The 20564-nt window shown below is 36.7% G+C and overlaps 1 long non-coding RNA gene across 1 annotated transcript; it reads right to left on the bottom strand.

The window, feature by feature from the left end:
• Positions 1 to 288: 288 nt before the first annotated feature.
• On the bottom strand, positions 289 to 4541 carry LOC139439301 (uncharacterized). The gene is made up of 2 exons (XR_011649234.1): positions 4389 to 4541; positions 289 to 2958 (listed from the first exon to the last, which is right to left on the bottom strand). It is a non-coding gene; the product is annotated as an uncharacterized lncRNA (long non-coding RNA).
• Positions 4542 to 20564: the final 16023 nt, after the last annotated feature.

The raw sequence follows: 20564 nt of genomic DNA, 5'->3' as shown, positions 1-20564 counted from the left end.
TTCACTGTGTGTTCTTCCGTGACCACTTCTATCCTTATCAGCAGCACCGGGAATCTGTGTTTCTTTTTATTGCATCATCTTGTTGTGTCAGCTCTCCATGTGTGCGGTGCCATTCTTAGGCAGGCTGCACTTTCTTTCATGCTGGGCGGCTCTCTTTACGGGGCACACTCCTTGCGCGGGGGACACCCCTGCATGTCTCAGCACTCCTTGCACGCATCAGCACTGTGCATGGGCCAGCTCCACACGGGTCAAGGAGGCCCGGGGTTTGAACCGCAGACCTCCCATGTGGTAGGCAGACGCCCTATCCATTGGGCCAAATCTGCTTCCTGGTACATTATTTTTTACCCCATTAACTACTTAGGGTTGGGTTACTTGCTCCTGACAGAGTTCTGCCTCATACATACACAATTCTGGTTCTGGGCTGTATCTTTTCCTTAGGTAACACATGTGAATAGGGAGTGGGGAGCAACTCAAGATGGGGTGCATGATGCTGAGAACACAGTTTATTCCATTTTATTCATTTATAATCTCTTTGCAGATTATCAGCTTTAGGAATCATCGCAACAAAAATTGAGTCCCAGGTTCCTTTCTCTATGTTTTGGATTGTCTTCCTTTTACTTTCCTAGATCATAGAATCAAAAACTTCATTTTACAGATGAAAGGGCTGTAGGAGACACTAAGCAACTTGTCATAGATCATATGGTTAAAACCCAGGTTTCTAATCAATTATTATGTATTGAGGTTATGGGAGTTAGTTTTAATAAGAACCTAAGATAATCAGATAAGAAAGACAAACTTTATGCCTAAACATCTAATGTAGTCAGTAAGGAAGTATAAATGCTTGTATCGCTTCTACATTATCGACTGTAGCGAGTCACACTTTGGAGGGACTGATGGTTTCCTTGTGCGTCTCCTGGCAGTTTAGTCTGTGATTATCCTCTTCTGGTATCAGTTCCTGCTGCTTTGGCGATGGGGCTGGAAACATGACCCAGGCCAGTCAGTGATAGCACTCAATCCCTCTGGCCATAGGGATGGCTCCAGGAATAGGTCATTGACTGGGAGAGACATAACCAGTGACTACGGGTAGGATCCTTAGATTCCTTTCCTGATTTTCCTTTTTATTAGACCTGATGGGGAACATGTTTTCCCCTCTGGTTGTTGACAGGAGAATGTGTGCCTGGAATGCCCATTTCTTCCACCATATGGGAAAAACCTGTCTGCAGTTGGAGGAAAACACACACACACATAAAGAGAGAGAGAGTGAGAGAGAGAGAGAGAGAGAGAGACAGAAAGACAGAGAGAGACAGAGAGAAGCAGAAGCAAGTGACACACTTGACTTTTATGGCTGTCAAATTCCCAGATCCACTCATTCCTGGGGGAAAGACACTTCCTTGCCCTTTCTCTCTTTATGAGAGGCAAACAATTTCTTGTTTTACCCAAGTTATTTTGATGCAAGTTTCTGAGACTTGAAACTAAAAGACCAGTTTTATTTTATTTGAGACCCAGCTTTTCTTTGTTTGCATAGATTATCAAACATTGACTGTTTGTAATTTTCTAAATTATAATAACAATCGGGTAAGCGCTAACAAAAAATCTAAGGTTAGGTTTAAATTCAATATGCATTTTAGGGAAAAAATTATGCCAACTTCATTCACTACTCAAAAAATAAATTTTAACTTTAGACTTTAATATTAAAAAAATGGATAGAAGAAAATAAATGAGAAATTTTAGAATGTAATCTCAGGGTAGGGAATTCCTCTATAAGTATATCTGAAACTCCAAAACCTTAAGGAATGTATTGACAGATTTGACTGGAGAAATATTTAAAACTGTCTGAATATAAAAGTTGCACTTAACAAAGTTAAAAGACAGGTAACACAGGGAAGAATATGTTTGCAAAATATGTGTAATTTATAATGGGTTAATGTCCATAATATATAAAAACTTCCTAAAGTAAATAAGTAAAAACAATCTAAGAGGAAAATAGACAAAAGTTATAAATAGGCAATTCCAAGAGGAAAAAAATGAAATGGCTAAGAAGAGAAAAAGAAATGGCTAATTTAAACTTGTCCATACAAGGAATATAGGCCAAAGGTTTAAAGTTGAAAAAATATCAGAAAACACAGCCTTTCTCTTTGAAGACTGCCCCCTTTGTCTGCAATGCCCTTCCTTCTTTTGCTGGCCTGGAGTCACATGTATTTTCCATCTCAGCACCAGGGAGAAGCCCTCGAGGTCTCCTTTGCCCACCAGCATACCTTATCCACATATCTCTTATGGCCCTTACCTCCCTGTAATTGCTTGTGCATCCACGTTCCCTCATTGACGGAGGCCTGAACCTGTCACTTTATCTTAGTGATTAAGACTTAGACTTTTAGAATTCCCGAAACTTAATATGTGCCCCTAGAATAGATGCTCAGTAAATGTTGGCAAATGAATAAATAACAAGTATTGCTGGATTTTCATCGGCATTTTTAGAAACCACAAAAATCAGGCTTAGACCTCAATACCTAGATTCTATAGGAAAGTGCCTAACGTTCCCTTATATTTTCACTGTAGGTATTGTCGCATCTTACCACACTCCTATATGAGAGGAAAAATGACAGGAACAATTCTGTATTTAATCAATTCTAATATGCTCGTCTTTTGGTGTCATTGCTGTGCATAATGTCAACTGGGTTCTTATTCCTGGTGATGGGACAAAACAAAGGCAACTCCTCAATGTTTCAGTCAACAAATGATTCAATGGCTATTTGAGAAAGAACTCTGTCTGCCTGTTGAATGAAAATCTTCCGGTCCTCATCATTTGCAAGAAAAAGGAAGCACCAGCAGGCATATTTGCAGAAAGGGCGTCAGTGACTGAGAAGACGGTCCAGCATCTCTGGCATTCTTGGTGCCCAGAGGATACTGGAAATGTTAGACGTCAGCAATTATGAGTCAAAAGCAGTTCAGGAAGTCAGGCTTCGAATGTGAAGAAGCTTAGAAATAGCTTATCCAATTTATTTCACTCGTATTTTCCTTTTTATACTTATACAAAAATGCTACTTCTCTACCTAAATAGACTTTCTCAATAAATGTAAAATAAAAGGTCTATGTATATTATTACATCATGTTGCCTAGTTGGACTGGGAGTGATTTTCCCCCTTTCTTAGTGCTATACATACAATAATGGTGTATCATGCAGTTAATGAACCATTAGATTTGATGAAATATGGTAATAATAATAATATCTGAAAAATACCAAGCGCTTATTTTTTCCAAGCCCTTTTTTGGCAAAACATTTTATATACATTATCTTATTTAATTGTTATTAACAACTCTATATGCAGATTTGCATATTATATTCCTTTTACAGATAATGAAAATGAGACTTAGGTTAAAAAATTTGCTAAACATCATCAGCTAATTATCAGCATAGCAAGAATTTCTAGTGAATCAGAAGCTTGTGCTGATAATCACTGTCTTAAGGAAGCAACAACAGCCACTTCCTAGAACACATTCATTATTGTGGGATCATGGATTTGGGGAAAACATTCTAGAATATGCAGCAATGTATGTTAGTGTCTATCCTGTTGAAATTATAATACAGGTAAATTAAATGGTTGTATGTGTTCATATTAATAAATAATAAATATGAATATCTATTATAAAAATGACATGTCAAATATTGTAAATATTTGTGGTACAATGGAGAGATGTGCTTGTAGAGCTACATTTACGCCAACCAGTAAAAGTGTGACAAAGTTCCTTTAATGTGACAGATTCAGGCAAGTCACGCTCTTGTGAGGGTGGCAGAGCTCACCTTACCCATCTCTCTCTAGCACAGATCACCTAAACCCAAGTCGCCGTCTTATATTTCAATGGCAGTTCTACCGTATTTGAAAATCTATACTTAGAACACTAGCTCACAGAATCAATTTAGCAGTAAATAAGTCAACTTAGAAAAGCCTCATAATAATAGGTGTATAGTTCAATTCAAAGATGCTGCAAATGAGAATCAGCAGCTGAACCTGTATAAATATAAACCATCTGGAATGAATCAGCAATCTTAGCTAAAAGTAAATTAACTCTTAAGACTTCTTCTCAGAGCAATCTGTTTTAAGCTCTAAAAACTGATTTGACCTTATTACAACATCATTTAGAAGACTGCTTTATTAGCTACAAAATATCTTCCCAGATGGTAAAAGTCAATAGAGAAATAAGTTATAAGACTTTTCATAGGTATCAGGAAAAGCTGTTTGCGTAAAGCCCTATGTAGTTTTCTATTTATGAACATTTCTTTCTCTTCTACTATTAGAATGATAGCTTCATCTGAATGCTAATTAATTTTGGGGTGAACATATGCCTATTTAAAGGTAATATCCATCTTGTCTTAAAAGAATGTTGCTTACTTGCTCTCATTTGATCCAATTTGCATTTTCTCCCAAAACTTCCCATCTTAAGGAAATACAAGTTTGTATTTTCTTTCTCTTCACATAGTTTTCCTGCTGGTAGTTTGCTCTTGTCAGCAGCAGCTGTCCTCAGACTCTGAAGGTACAGCAAGATTAGTGGTTCAACGTAGGAGGCAGTTTTTAGTACTTTCTATTTCAAATTTTGTCAATGCTTAACCATTTGCGTTACTCACAGGCAAATATTTATTGTTCCTGCTGTTCAGGGAGAAATGTTAAATCTTGGTCGTGGGCCTTGTGAAACAAAGGCCAATGGGGTTTTACATCGAGGGCATGGAGGGGCACTGCTCATTGCTTTCTTGGTGCATTTGAACTTTGCCAGCACTACATGTGGAAGTGGGTCTGGTAATTCTCCAAACCTCCCCCCGCCCCCATTTTTTTTGAGGCAAGGGAAGAGGTAGGATACTCTCTTCTCTTATTCCTATCAGGATGGAATTTTTCTAATCTCATTTTTGTAAATACAAATCTGGGTTGGTTTCTAGGGTATCAAACAGCCAGAGAATTTAATCTTTAACAGTTTTAGGCATAATCCAATTAAATGGTCTTCTGTTTGCTTTGAAATTTCGATTAGCTAGGGAACTGCCAATGTTGAAAGCCATACAATCTTGAATGGAAGGAATTATGTTCCTAGCTACAGTTGGCACATTGGATCACCTTTTTTTTGACCCCTGTCCCAGGATCATTTCTCTTCACCACTTTTCTTTTTTCTTCCTTATTTACAAATTATTAAAATTGAAAAGTTTTGTGAGTAAATCAATTAGCTTTGTATCAGACTAAAAAGGTTTTACTGCACACAAATATTTCATAATTAGGGACCTTGTCTGCCTTGTTGATAACTAAATCCTTACTTCGTAGGAGAGCAGCTGGCACATAGCAGACATTTAATAAATATTTGTTGAATTAGTGAATGAATGAATGACAGTTCTTTGGCTAAACTTGAGACACTGACTGTAATGTGCTGAAGATGATTGCTTATTTTCTCTATTATGATTGTGTGTGAACAGGACAAGCTAACATAGAGATGTCTTTCATCTATGTTAGAATGACATTTCACCATCATAAGCAAGAAGACCCAACTCTGTGGGAACACAATATCTACTTTTGGCAAAGCCAAACTGCATAATAAAGGTAAATAATTCACATGCATATCCACCTGGGTGGTTCTTCTAAACTGATCCAAGAATTCTTGCATTGTCACACTGCTCTGCTATGTTATTAATTCAAAGAAGGAGCACCAAGAATCCTTTGTTTTCTGCAATTGAGTTAAGGATATTACCATGTCTTCTGTTCCCAGTTAGACTCAATCTCTATGGCTCACTCTTTTCACCATGACTTCAAAATAAAATGATAAACAATTGAAAAGCATTTGATTCTGTGCTGGCTAACACAGGTCTTTCCAACTATAAAGAGGCTTCAGACAAAAGTGGTGAACTAAGAACTTGTGTCTATAAAAGCAATTTGGAAGGAAAGGTGACACACTTGATCCTTCTTGCTTTTTATTGTAACCTTTCCTCATTTTTATTTCCTTCTTCATCTTTTACTTGTGTCCATTTTCATTTCTTTCTAGGCTTTTCTTTCTTTGACCTTTTTTCCTCTTCTCAGTTACTTTCTTCTTTGTTAAATGTAATTCTAAAAAGAACTTGTTTAGCTTTGTCTGAACAGGTCTTCAGGTGTGTCTCTCTTTTTTTTCTACCAACAAATGCCTTAAACAATGATTTCCCTTCCTGAATACCATGTTGAAGAGATTTTTGTCCACTCAGTCTCATTTAAGTAAAATTCATTCTTTCCTCCTGCTCCTTTTAAAAACTAATCAAAGACATATAACTGTCCATCAGAGCTTCTGATTGGCATGACATAGTCAATATTGCCCCTGGGGTTGATATCCTATCCAAAGTAAAGAAACTTGAAAGTTGATATTTTAGGTAACTTAAGAAGCCTGAATCTAGATGCCTTCACCAGCTAGTACTCAGGCAATGGCAAACTCTTTCTACTTGGATTTACCTTTTCCCTATACAGAGTGAGCAAAAAGAAAAGGGAGTCGTGGCTTATAAAACAAGATGGTCATGACTAAATAGTTTAAAAAATTAAGACAATTATATTACTTTACTGAGAATTTTTAGCATAAATAATTCATTTTACTACAAATCTCATACTTAGTGATGCTGACAAAGAAATGATGTCATTTTCCCTCAGGGAACCAAAACAGACAAACAAAGCACCCTTAAGAATTTGTCCTGTTGAGATTCTATTAGAAACTTTTTTTTAGAAAGTTAGAAACTTAAAACAAAAAGTTTTCAAAAAGTTTTTTTTTAAGTTTGCTGACAGACACTGAGTTATAAAAAACATGAGAATTAAGAATTGTCTTTCCTTTATATCTTCTTTACTAAGCTGATGTATTGCAATGTTTACACATCAATGTTCCATAATCACTCAGAGAACTTTTCTAAATTCAGTTGCTAGAGCTAGAAAGTATTTCTGGGAACTTAAAAACATTCACATATGTATAAATATACTTACAATGAATTTTTTGGATGCAAATAATGTGTATTCCATGCTGGAGTTCAGTGTTCATTTAGAGCCTTTCAAATTTTGCTGGCTGTATCACTGAGAGGTTAAGTGACTTTATAAACCACCATATATGCTCCACCAAATTTAACATGTTAAAAGGCGAAAATTCTTGCACAAATGAGTGTGTGTAGGGGGGTGGAAGAGTAGGCAAATACACTGCTTAAAGTACTTCCCAACAATTACATTAATTGATAGGTATGATACTGCAGCCTACTTGAGCCCGTATGATATCTGGAGTCTAGGCAACAGATGTAATCCAACAAGATCCATTAGTGTGTGGTTTGACTCTGAGACTGCAGGAAAGGGACAGGCACCAATTAATTTCTGTAATGAGGATTCATGATAAGAATAAAGGAGAAATTATCTTAGCCAGCCAGATACTCCTTGCTCCAGAACTTCCAAGATGGAAAAGACACTAGACAAGAGGGAGAACCATAGCTTCCCTCCGAATGCAGACTGGGCGGCCACCTTCGCTTCAGTCATTGACATCTCTCCTCCTCCAGAGAAAAAACGTGATGGGCATGCTTGGCCCCACTCCTTACAGAACTGCCCTGTGAGCAATCTTTCAGGTCAGGCTGTTCCGGAGGTAGTTTTCTTCAATTGGTGGAGCTGATGTATTTGCTTTTTTCTTTCTTTTTTTCAAATTACAGAAGTTGTAGGCCTACATAAAAGGCATGCAGAAAATACAGTTCTCATATGCCCCACCCCTGCCCCATACACAGACAATTTTCCCTGTTAACACTTTGCATTAGTGTAGCAGATTTGTTACAATTGATGAAACAATATTTTTTTATTTTTTATTTTTATGACTTTCTGCTTACTTTCTCTCTTCCTCCTTCTCCCCCCCCCCTCTTCCCCCTCCTCCTCCTCCTTCTTCATTTTCTTTTAAATGTTACATTAAAAAAATACGAGGTTCCCATATACCCAACACCCCACCCCTCCCACATCAAAAACCTCTTCCATCATTGCGGCACGTCCACTGAACCTGGTGAATGCATTCTGGAGCACCACTGCACCACATGGACAGTGGTCCACATTGTAATTCACACTCTCCCCCAGTCCACCCAGTGGGCCACAGCAGGACACACAACCTCCAGCATCAGTATAGTTCATAGTTTACACGAAGGCTCATTGTGATGTATAGACCTTACAGTTAAGAAAATTTTTAATCTAGTAACATATATACAAGCTAAAATTTCCCCTTTCAACCACATTCAAATATATAAGTCAATGGTGATAGTTATATTCATAATGCTGTGCTACAATCATCCTACTTATTACCAAAATTTTTCTATCACCCCAAGCAGAAATGCTGTTAAACATTAACAGTAATGTTTAAACCAGTTAAACATTAAATCCCCATTACCTACTGAATCCAGTACCTGGGAACCTATATTCTAGTTTCTGACTCTATGAATTGGCTTATTCTAATTATTTCATATCAGTGAGATCATACAATATTTATCCTTTGTGTCTGGCTCTTTTCATTCAACATGATGTCTTCAAGGTTCATCCATGTTGTCACATGGATGTATCAGAACTTCATTTCTTGTTATGGTTTAATAACTTTCCATTGTATTTGTATACAACATTTTGTTTATTCATTTATCAGTTGATGGACACTTGGGTTGTTCCCATCTTTTCATAACTGTGAATAATGCTGCTTTGAACATCAGTGTCAAATATCTGTTCGAACCTCAGCTTTTAATTCTTTTGGGTATATACCTAGAAGTGGGATTGCCAGATCAGATGGCAATTCTGTGTTCAATTTTCTGAGGAATCATCAAACTATTTTACACAGCAACTGTACCATTTTACTTTCTCACAACAATGAATAAGTATTTCTATTTCTCCACATCCTCTTCAACACTTGTTGTTTTCCAGTTTTTATGGAAGCAATTCTAGTGGGTGTGAAATGGTATCTCATTGTGGTTTTGATTTGCTTTTCCCTAATGGCCAATGATATTCAGCATCTTTTTATGTGTTTATTGGACATTTTATATATCTTTTGTGCAGAAATGTCCATTCAAGTATTTTCCCCATTTTTAAATTGGGTTATTTGTCTTTTTGTTGTCAAGTTTTAGGATTTCTTTATATATTCTAGATAGTAAACCCTTTTCATTTTTGTGGTTTCCAAATATTTTCTCCCATTCTGTAGATTGTCTTTTTACTTTCATGACAAAGCCCTTTGATGTATAAAAGTTTTTAATTTCCTTTGGTTACTTATGCTTTTGGTGTGAAGTCTAATGCAATACCCTGAAGATACTTTCCTATGTTTGCTTCTAAGAGTTTCTTATGTTTAGATCTTTGATCCATTTTGAGTTAATTTTTGTATACGGTGTGAGGTAAAGACCCATCTTTGATTTTTGCATGTAATTCCCAAAACCACTTGTTAAAGAGACTATTCTTTTCCCATAGAGTGGACTTGGCACCCTTGTCATAAATCATACATGTAAGAGTTTATTTCTGCACTCTCAACTCAATTCCATTGGTCTATATGTCTGTCTTCGTGTCGGTACCATGCTCTTTTGATTAGTGTAGTTTTGTAATAAGTTTTAAAATCAGGCCATGTGAGTCCCCCCAACTTTGTTCTTCTTTTTCAAGGTGGTTTTGATATTCTGGGACCCTTAATTTGCCACATATAAATTTGATGACTAACTTTTCCTTTTCTGCAAAGAAGCCTGTTGGAGTTTTGATTGGGATTTCATTGAAATTGCTTTGAGCAGAATTATATCAATATTTAGTCTTCCAGTCCATGAACACAGAATGTCTTTCCATTTATTTAGGTCTTCTTTATTTTTTAGCAAGGTTTTTGTAAATTTCCACGTCCAAGTTCTTTATATTCTCAGTTAAATTTATTCTTTGATGTTTGCTTTCTTTAGTTACTATTGTAAATGGAATTGTTTTCTTGATTTCCTCCTCAGATTGTTCAAAACACTAGTAATTTTTGCATATTGATCCTGTACCCTGCTACTCTGATGAATTTGTTTATTAGTTCTAGTAGCTTTGTTGTGGATTTTTCAGAATTTTCTATGTATTGAATCATGTCATCTGCAAATAGGGAAAGTTTCACTTCTTCCTTTCCAATTTGGATGACTTTTATTTCTTTTTCTTGCCTAATTGAGCAGAATATCCAGTTCCCTCGTGAATAACAGTAGAGACAGTGGGCATCCTTGTTTTGTCCCTGGTCTTAGAGTGAAGATTTCAGTCTTTCACCATTGAGTCTGATGTTTACCTGTGGGTTTTTCATATATGCCTTTATGATGAGGAGGAAGTTTCCTTCTATTTCTAGTTTTCTAAGTGTTTCTATTAAAGAGTACAGGATTTCATCAAATACTTTTTCTGTGTCAATTGAGAGGATCATGAGTTTTTTTTCACACTTTTTCTATTAATGTAATATATCACATTAGTTGATTTTCTTATGTTGAACCACCCTTGCATACCTGGGATAAATCCCACTTGTTCATGGTGTATAATTATTTTAACATGCTGTTGAGTTTGGCTTGTCAGTATTTTGCTGAGGATTTTTGCACCTATATTCATAAAAGATATTGGTCTGTAATTTATTTATTTTGTGGTGTCTTTATTTGGTTTTGGTATGAGAGTGATATTAGCCTTATATAATTAGTTAGCAAGTGTTCCTTCATCTTCAAATTTTGGAAGTGTTTGAGCAGGATTGGTGTTAATTCTTTGAATATTTGGTAAAATTCACCAGTGAAGCCATCTGGTCCTGAGCTTTTCTTTAATGATAGGATTTTGATTATTGATTCAATCTTTTCACTTGTTCTTGGTCTTTTGAGTTCTTCTATCTCTTCTTGAGTCACTATGAGTAGTTTGTGTGTTTCTAGGAATTTTTCCATTTTATCTATGTTCTCTAATTTGTTGGTATACAATTATTCATAGTATCCTCTTTTTAAATTTTTTATTTAAAATAGCTGCTGTATTTTTTAATCACACAAAATGTTACATTAAAAAACATAATAGGTTTCCATATATCCCACTCCCCACCCCCACCCCATCACTTTTTTAAATTGTATTTTTTCTCTCTTTATTTTTTAAAAATGTTACAATAAAAAATATATATATAAGAGGTCCCCATATATCACCCACCCCCTCACCACACTCCTCCCACATCAACAAACTCTTTCATCATCGTGGCACATTCGCTGTATTTGGTGAATACATTTTGGAACACGGCTGCACCACATGGATAATGGTTTACATTATAGTTTACACTTTCCCCCAGTCCAACCAGTGGCCATGGCAGGACATACAATGTCCAGCATCTGTCCCTGCAGTACCACCCAGGACAACACCAAGTCTTATGATTTTTTTTTTTTTTGAAGTTGGTAGTAATGTCCTTCCTTTTATTTCTGATTTTAGTTATTTGTACTCTCTTCTTTTCTTTGTCAGTCTAGCTATAGGTTTTAATATTTTCAAAGAGCCATCTTTTTGCTTGGTTTGGTTTATAGTTTATTTCTTCTCTATTTCATTTATCCCCATTCTAATCTTTTTCTAATCTATTTCTTTCCTTCTGCTCAGTGTAGATTTAGTTTGCTCCTCCTTTTTTGAGACTCTCCAGTTGTAAATAAAGGTCTATGATTTGAGATATTTCTTCTTTCTAAATGCAAGCATTTAAAGCTACACATTTACTTCTCACCACTGCCTTTGCTGCATCCCATTAGTTTTGGTATGCTCAATTTTTGTTTTCATTTGCCTCAAGATATTTCTTAATTTTCCTTGTGATTTCTTCTTTAACTCATTGGTTGTTTAAGAGTGATTGTTTAATTTCCACATATTTGTGAATTTTCCACCTTTCCCTCTGTTATGATTTCCAGCATCATTCCATGTGATCACAGAAGAATATTGTGTAATTTCAATATTTTTTAATTTATTGAAACTTTTGACCTAACACGTGGTCTATCCTAGTGAATGACCCATATTCACTGGAGAAGAATATGTATTTTGTTTCTATTGGTTAAGTGCTCTATATATGTCTCCTAGGTCTAGTTATTTCTAGTATCATTCAGGTCTTTTATTTTTGTATTTTTGTATTGATCGTCTGTCTAAAATTCCTATCCATAATGAAAAGTGGTAATGTAGAACCATTCATTTCTCCCTTCAAATCTGTCAATATTTGTTTCATATATTTTGGAGCTCTGCTGTTAGGAACATATATATTTATAATTGCTTTTCTTCTTGTTGAATTCACCCCTTTATATAGTGACCTTTCTCCCCCATAACAGTTTTTTAAATTTTTAAATTTATTTTTAATTTATCCCCCCCTCTCCTTGTGGCTTGCTTGTTGTTTTTGCTGTGTCCATTCATTGCATGCTCTTCTGTGTTTTTACTTGTCTCCCTTTTTTTGTTGTGTCACCTTGCTGAGCTGGCTTTCCGTGGTGCTTGCAGGCCAGATGAATCTCTGTGGCATGCAGGTGAGCCTGCCTTCACAAGGAGGCCCTGGGACGTGAACCCAGGGCCTCCCATATGATAGATGGGAGCCACAGCCACTTCCCCCCAGTAACAATTTTTGACTTAAAATCTATTTTAGCTGATATTAACACAACTACTCCAGCACTCTTTTGGTTTTTGGTTGCTATTTGTGTAAAGGATGTTTTTTCCATTCTTTTATTTTCAACGTACTTATGTCTTTGAATTTAAGATGAGTCTCTTGTAAAGAGTTTATTGTTGGGCCATGCTTTGTAATCTGTTCTGTTAATCTCTCTTTGATTGTAGAGACTAATCCCTTGACATTTAAAGTAACTACTGACAATGCAGTACTTTCTTCTGCCATTTTGCTGTTTATCTTTATAATTTTATACCTTTTTGCTCCTCAATTTTTCTGTTAATGCCTACTTTTATATATATTTGATTTTTGTAGTGTACCATTATGAGTCTATTCTCATTTCCTTCTGTACATATTTTGAGCATTTTCTTTTTGGTTTCCTTGGATCTTAAAATTAACATCCTAAATCCATAACAATCATGTTTGGTTTGATACCAACTTAAACAGTAGCATACACATACACTATTCCTATACCCTTCTGTCCCTCCACCTTTTTGTTGTACTAGTTACAAAGTACATCTTTTGTGCATTGTATGTTCAAAACCATAGATTTCTCATTACATTTTATTTCTTTGCATTATAGTACCCATAAGAAGTAAAAAGTGAAGTTAAATACCAAAAAATACAACATATAGTGTTGCATTTATAATTACCTATATAGTTATCTTTACCAGAAGTCTTTATTTCATCTTGCCACTTCAATTTACTGACTAGTGTACTTTCATTTCTGACTGAAGAACTCCCTTTAATATTGTTTGTAAGGCAGGTCTAAGGGTGACAAACTCCCTCCATTTTTGTTTATCTGAGAATGTATTAATCTCATTCTCATTTTTGAAAAACATTCTCACCAGATATAACATTCTTGGTTGGTAATTGTTTTCTTTCAATTTCTTTAAATATTTCATCCCACCATCTTTGAGCTTCCATCATTTCTGATGAAAAGTAGGTATTTGATTTTATTGGGATTCCCTGGTACATAACACATTAGTTTTATCTTGCAGGCTTCAGAGTGCTCTCCTTGTCTTTGGCATTTGACAGTTTGACTACTATGTGTTTGGGCATCATTCTCTGAGTTAATCCTCTTTGGGGCTTTGATAGGCTCTTGAATATGTCTATTCATGTCCTTCATTAAATTTCAGAAGTTTTGCACTGTTAAATCTTGGAATATTCCTTCTGTCTCTTTCTCTCTGTCTCTTCCTTCTGGGACTCCTATAATGCACATATTGGTATACTTGATGGAGAGATCCACAGGTCTCTCAGGCTCTTCACTTTTTTTCATTCTTTTTTCTTTCTACTCCTCAGCCTTATTCATTTCAGTTGCCTTGTCTTCTTCAAGTTCACTGATTCTTCTTCTGCCAGCTCCAATCTGCTTTTGAAATGGCTGGGGAATTTTTCATTTCAATTATTGTGACCTTCAACTCCAGTGTTTCTGCTTGGTTCCTTTTCCAAAATCTCTATTTTGAATTTCTGCTCTTGCTCATCCATCACTTTCTTGATATCTTTTACTTCTTTCTCCATGGTTTCCTTGATCTCCTTGAGCATATTGAGGATCTTTTTTTTTTTTTTTTTTTTTTAAGTCCTTGTCCAGTATGTCTAAAATCGGGTCTTCTTCATTGAAGTTTTATGAATTGGCCATCACTTTGTATTTCTTTGTTTGCATTGTAATCGTTTGTTAAATACTATATATTTTAATATTTTAAAGTGTAACTCCTGGGATTTAGTCCCTGAGCTGTCTGTTCCTTAAATTTGCATTGAGACAGTGATAAAACAGAGACTTCCTTGAGAGCCAGGAGCTTACAAAAGCAAATAAACTAATGCAAAAACAAAAAAATTCTTTCACCATCTTTGAGATTTTGTCTACCTTGACTGGTTCTCACCTTCAGAGTTTAGTCCTTCCTTCAAGAAGATCAGCCAAAAGCAATTGTGAAGTGCAGGATCCTCTCCATCTTTTCTGAGCTGGAGTCTTTTCCTGGGCTTGTGTTTGCTATGGCCTTTGGAATTCCTCTGTTTATTAGGAATTCAAATGTCCCCTCTACTTCCTATGAAATAGATTTTCCTCCCTCCCTGGTGCTCTATTGTATGTTTTAATTGTTTCTTATTCTGGTTTAGCTGTCTGAAAGCTGATTCTTCCTGTAAGACACATTCTGGGAGCATGAGTCAGAGATGAGTTTCCTGGTTCAGTCTTTCAGGTTGTCACCCAATAGATTGGGACCAACATACAGGCATCCTAGTGTGTGCATGGAGATTACCTTGCTCCCTCCAGAAGACAGCCAGAGTCACAGAATGGAAGAGCAGGCTGACTCCATACTGCACTGGGGAGGTTTTCAGAGATAGGCCAGCAAGAGCACCATGAGCTTCTCCTACTGTTTTTGTTTGTTTTTTAAATTTTTTAAAATAAATAATTAATTTATTTTTTGTTTCTACCATTTTTTTCCTTTTTCTCTCCCACCCTCCCACCCTCTCCTCCACCCTCCCCCACCCCTCTCTCACCCTGCTGGTGTTTTTTTGTTTTTGTTTTTTTCATGAGATGCTCTATTTTGCATTTATTTTTTTGTCTTTATTCATTTTTTTAATATTACATTAAAAAAATATGAGGTCCCCATATACCCCCCACCCCCCTCTCCCCACTCCTCCCCCCATAGCAACATTCTCCTCCATCATCATGAGACATTCATTGCATTTGGTGAATACTTCTCTGAGCACCGCTGTATCTCATGGTCAGTGGTTCACGTCATAGCCCACACTCTCCCACATTCCATCCAGTGGGCCATGGGAGGACATACAATGTCCAGTAATTGTCCCTGCAGCACCACCCAGGACAGCTCCAAGTCCCGAAAATGCCTCCACATCTCATCTCTTCCTCTCATTCCCCACACCCAGCAGCCACCATGGCCACTTTTTCCACACCAATGCCACATTTTCTTCGATTACTAATGACAATAGTTCATGAATAGAATATCAGTAAGTCCACTCTAATCCATATTCTATTCCTCCATCCTGTGGACCTTGGATTGGTTGTGTCCACTCCACATCTATATCAGGAGGGGGCTTAGATTCCACATGGATGCTGGATGCAATCCTCCTGCTTCCTGTTGTAGGCACTCTTGGCTTCATGATGTGGTGGTTAACCTTCTTCAACTCCATGTTAGCTGAGTGGGGTAAGTCCAATAAACCAGAGTGTAGGAGTTGAAGTCTGTTGAGGCTCAGGGCCTGGCTACCATATGAGTTCTGCTGTTAGGAACATATATATGAGATTCAGATCCCCTGGGTATATATTAAACCCCAGCACCAACTACAATTCTGGTAAAGTAACAAGAAAGCCTTGTGAAAAAAGATCACATCTGAGTCCAGCTCCATCATACAAACTCCAAGGAAGGGCCAACTGACATGGCACTGAACTCCATCTGCCATGACCATAGAACATGTGGGTCTCTGTAACCCTCAGAAGAACCAATACCCAGGGTTGTATCTACTTTATCTGTCTCTGGGACTCTGTTGAGGTGTGCATAAGGGCAACCCCTCTGACAACCTCCGGGCTCTTTTTTGGAGACTCATAGCCATATAAACTCATTTGTCTTTTCCATTTCCTCCTTGATTCAGGTCAAAAAGCATTTTTAACTCCTGGTATTATATGGAGACTGAGATATTCTGCTGGTCCGGGTTGAACCTTTTATTCAAGGTCCTTTTCTAGTCACATCATCAGCTGGTACTTGGTAGTAATCCCTCAGCACCAGGGAGGCTCATCCCTGGGAGTCATGTCCCATGCTGGGGGGAAGGCAATGCATTTACATGCTGAGTTTGGCTTCGAGACTGGCCACATTTGAGCAACACAGAGGCTCTCAGGAGGTAACTCTTAGGCACACTGCAGCTCTAGGCCTTGTTCTTATTTCAGGTGTACAGGCTCACAAGCATAGTCATTAGTATCAAGGGCTCATTGTTGGACCTTCATTCTTTTTTGGTCTTTGCCATTGCACTTGGGGGATTGTTACTGTTCCTTTAAGGACTGTGATAGAGCTCCCCTGGCTAGGATCTCAGCACTCCCTCAGTTGTTGTTTTTAATTTTTTCCACTATGAAAATATCCAAACATTTTTATGTCCCCTGGATATATGCCCTGTAGAACTCCCTGCCAACCATGTGTCCCCTGTCAATAACATCCCACACCAGTATTCCTCCACTGCCATTGTTGAACCTCTCTGTGATCCAAAATTTCCTGAAAAGTAAAGCCCAATATATTGCCAGGTTTCCTTAATAGTAAAATGGAATATAGCGATGAGTTTAAAGGTTAGATATAGAATACATGCTAATTTGGAAAAATTCTACATCCCATCTTTTTCTTTTCTTTTTTCTAATTATTAAGCTTATCTTCACAAGAGTTTTAGATCACAGTACTTCATATATACAATATACAGTACTCCCACATATCCAACATAAAACGTTTTCCCTTCCACAGCAATAATCTTTTTACATATTCATACTATATTTACTGAAACTGATGTACAGATATTGAGACAATAGCTTTCAAACAAGGTAACATTTGTGTTTATGTTGTGGTTTATATTTTAGACTACAAAATTTTCTAAATTCTTAGTTACTTATGTTTTACATGATGATTTACATTTTAGCCTATCAGCCCCTATATATTTTTGGTGTAATTTTACATGTCTTATATCCATCCTTGCGTACTCTTGCAAAACTCTTCTATTGTCCACACAGTTACATTGATTCTATCTATTCAATACCTCTTTCCACCTCCCCTTAGGGCCCAGAGTGACATCCAATCTTCATTGCTTGAAGGGCCATGTTCAGAGATAGTTGCAACAGTGTTGAGGGCTTGACATGCTCAACTGCCCTAATGCCCTGGGAGCCACCATTTCTCTTGAGAGATACAGTTCCCTCTATTTGATGGCATCAGTCCTCCCCAGGATGTGGGTATACCTTCACTCTCATTATATGGGTCTCTATCCAATGATACAACCCACTATGGCAAAATGAGCATTCACATATTCCCTAGGAGCCTGTCCTGCATCAGATTATTCCCTTTAAGCATCTTAAAGAAGTAATTTTCCTTATTATATTTTTGGAAAGGTTTTCTCAGCATTATACTCTCAACCAAATACCTGACAATCTCCTATGTTCATATGTTGCCCCACCCTCCCCCCATTTCTTGGGCAATATTACTCATCCTCCCATCCCTATCCCCCCTCAAGCCCACAAAGCCCCACCCAAAGGTAACCCTATGCCCCCATTTTATCCCTTCCTTGTACATATACTTACCTCCAGCTTATCATAGATTTCACCCATATAGGTGTCAGCTTACATCCTTCCTCTACCCCCCGATTTCCTGTAAGCCTATCATCCAGTCTCTAGCTCTCTGAGGCAGCTTGATTTACTTATTTCATATCATTGAGGTCATGTAGTATTTGTCCTTCAATGCCTGGGTTGCTTCACTGAACATAATGTTCTCAAGATTCATCCATGTTATCACGTGTGCTTGTAGTGTATTTGTACTTAAAGCTGAGTAGTATTTCATTGTATGTATATACCACATTTTATTTATCCATTCTTCTGTTGATGGGCATTTGGGTTGATTCCAGCTTTTGGCAATAGTGAACAATGCTGCTATGAACATTGGTGTGCATATATTGGTTTGTTTTCAGTTCTACTGGATATATACCCAGCAATTCCATGGCATATCTATGGTTAGTTTTTTGAGAAACCGCCAAACTGTCCTCCAGAATGGTTGGATCCTTTTGCATTCCCACCAGCAGTGGATGAGTATTCTTATTCCTCCACATCCTCTCCAGCATTTGTATTCTTCTGTTTTTTTCATAGCTGCTAATCTTATGGGAGTAAGATGGTATCTCATTGTAGTTTTGATTTGCATTTCCCTGATAGCTAGAGATTTGGAGCATTTTTTCATGTGCTTTTTAGTCATTTGTATTTCTTCTTTGGAGAAGTGTCTGTTTAAATCTTTTTCCCATTTTTTAAATGGATTGTTTATCTTTTTATTTTCAAGATATAGGAGTTCTTTATATATGCAGGTTATAAGTCTCCTATCCAATATATGGTTACCAAATATTTTCTCCCATTGTGTAGGCTCTCTTTCCACTTTCTTGACAAACTCCTTTGAAGTGCAGAATATTTTAATTTTGAGGAGGTCCCACTTATCTATTTGTTCTTTTACTGCTCTTGCTTTGGGTGTGAAGTTCATGAAGCCATTTCCTATTACAAGGTCTTGTATATGCTTCCCTACACTGCTTTCCAAAGTCTTTATGGTCTTGGCTCTTATATTTAGGTCTTTGATCCATCTTGAGTTGATTTTTGTATAAGGTGTGAGATGGTAATCCTCTTTCATTCTTTTACATATGGATATCCAGTTCTCCAGGCATTATTTGTTGAATAGGCCATTCTCTCCCAGTTGAGAGGGTTTGGTGGCTTTATCAAAGATTATATGGCTATATATATGAGGATCTATATCAGAACTCTCAATTTGGTTCCATTGGTCTGTGTGTCTCTCCTTGTGCCAATACCATGCTGTTTTCACTACTGTAGCTTTGTAGTATGTTTTGAAGTCAGGTAGTGTGATTCCTCCAATTTCATTTTTCTTTTTCAATATGTCTTTGGCTATTTGGGGCCTCTTTCCTTTCCAAATAAATTTTATAGTTTTTCTAGTTCCTTAAAGAATGCTGTGTTGATTTTATTGGGATTGCATTGAATGTGTAGATCAGTTTTGGTAGGATAGACATCTTAATAATGTTTAGTTTTCCTATCCATGAACAGGGAATATTCTCCCATTTATTTAGGTCTTTTTTGATTTCCTTGAACAGTCTTATGTAGTTCTCTGTGTATAAGTTTTTTACATCTTTAGTTAAATTTATTCCTAGGTATTTGATTTTTTTATTGACTATTGTAAATGGTATTTGTTTCTTGATTTCCTCCTGAGCTTGCTCATTATTTGTGTACAGAAATGCTACTGATTTTTGCGCATTGATCTTATAACCTGCGACTTTAGTAAACTCATTTATGAGATCAAGAAGCTTTGTTGTAGACCTCTCAGGGTTTTCTATGTATAGGATCATGTCATCTGCAAATAATGAAATTTTGACTTCTTCCTTTCCAATTTGAATGCCTTTTATGTCTGGTTCTTGCCTCAGTGCTTGAGCAAGTACTTCTAAGACAATGTTAAATAGAAGGGGTGAGAGTGGGCATCCTTGTCTTGTTCCTAATCTTAGAGGGAAAGATTTTAGGATTTCACCATTGTAAACGATGTTGGCTGTGGGTTTTTCATATATACTCTATATCATGTTCAAAAAATTTCCTTGTATTCCAATCTTTTGGAGTGTTTTTATCAAGAAAGGATGCTGTATTTTGTCAAATGCTTTTTCTGCATCTATAGATATAATCACATGATTTTTTCCCTTCAATCTGTTTATATGGTGTATTACATTATTGATTTTCTTATGTTGAACCATCCTTGCATACCCAGAATGAATCCCATTTGGTCATGGTGTATAATTTGTTTAATGTGTTGTTGAATATGGTTAGCAAGTATTTTGTTGAGGATTTTTGCATCTAGGTTCATTAGAGAAATTGGTCTGTAATTTTCCTTTCTTGTGGTGTCTTTGTTTGGCTTTGGTACTAGGGTAATGTTGGCATCATAGAATGAGTTAGGCAATGTTCCTTCTGTTTCGATTTTTTGGAAGAGTTTCAGCAGGATTGGTGTTAGTTCTGTCCGGAATGTTTTGTAGAATTCACCTGTGAGGCTGTCTGGCCCTGAGTTCTTCTTAGTTGGGAGGTTTTTAACAACTGATTCTATCTCTTTACTTGTGATTGGTTTGTTGAGATTGTCAATTTCTTCTTTCATCAATAAAGGCTGCTTATGTGTTTCTAGGAATTTGTCCATTTCCTCCAAATTGTCATTTTTGTTGGAATATCGTTTTTCAAAGTATCCTCTTATGATTGTCTTTATTTCTGTGGGGTCAGT

This window comes from Dasypus novemcinctus, chromosome 7 (assembly GCF_030445035.2).
Source record: "Dasypus novemcinctus isolate mDasNov1 chromosome 7, mDasNov1.1.hap2, whole genome shotgun sequence".
Classification (NCBI taxonomy): domain Eukaryota; kingdom Metazoa; phylum Chordata; class Mammalia; order Cingulata; family Dasypodidae; genus Dasypus; species Dasypus novemcinctus.
Note: the sequence above shows the minus strand (reverse complement) of the source record. Positions and strands in the feature narration are given on the sequence as shown.